This window comes from Dasypus novemcinctus, chromosome 3 (assembly GCF_030445035.2).
Source record: "Dasypus novemcinctus isolate mDasNov1 chromosome 3, mDasNov1.1.hap2, whole genome shotgun sequence".
Taxonomy (NCBI): domain Eukaryota; kingdom Metazoa; phylum Chordata; class Mammalia; order Cingulata; family Dasypodidae; genus Dasypus; species Dasypus novemcinctus.
This window is the reverse complement of record NC_080675.1, coordinates 15,277,552-15,278,202: the sequence shown is the minus strand read 5'-3', so window position 1 is coordinate 15,278,202 and position 651 is coordinate 15,277,552.

Here is a 651-nt window from a genome sequence, read left to right as displayed (position 1 = left end):
CCTCCCTTTGTTCTGGTCTCCAATCAAAACTAGCAGCTTTTCTGGTCGCTTGGTAAATGGGTGGTAGTAGCACACCCAAATGAGGAATGTGTTGTCTCCAAAATCTGAAGAGACCAACTAAGCATTGCACCTCTTTTTTGGTCTTAGAAGGAGCCAGATGCAACAGTTTATCCTTCACTTTAGAGGATATATCTCGACATGCCCCACACCACTGGATACCTAGGAATTTCACTGAGGTGGAAGGCCCCTGTGTTTTTGTTGGCTTTATCTTCCATCCTCTCTCACACAAATGCCTCACCAATAAGTCTAGAGTCTTTGTTACTTCTTTTTCACTAAGTCCTATCATCATGATATCAGAGACTTCTGGGAAGATGGTGGACTAGAAAGAAAGAAATGGGACTCTCTTCTCCTCCAGAAAAATAGCTAGAGGACATGCTGAGACAGCCTAGAAAAAGATTTTCTAGGGTTTCGGACACCAGGTGAAGGCTGAACACTGCCCAAAGGAGAAAGGGACAAAGGAGGGAAATCATGACCACAGAACTGTGAGTTGAAACCAGCAGCTGCTGAAGCTGGCACATCTCCCTCCTTCCCCACCCCCCCCCTCACTAAAGACACTTTAGAACTCTCCGTCCTCTGGGCTTGGGGCTATAG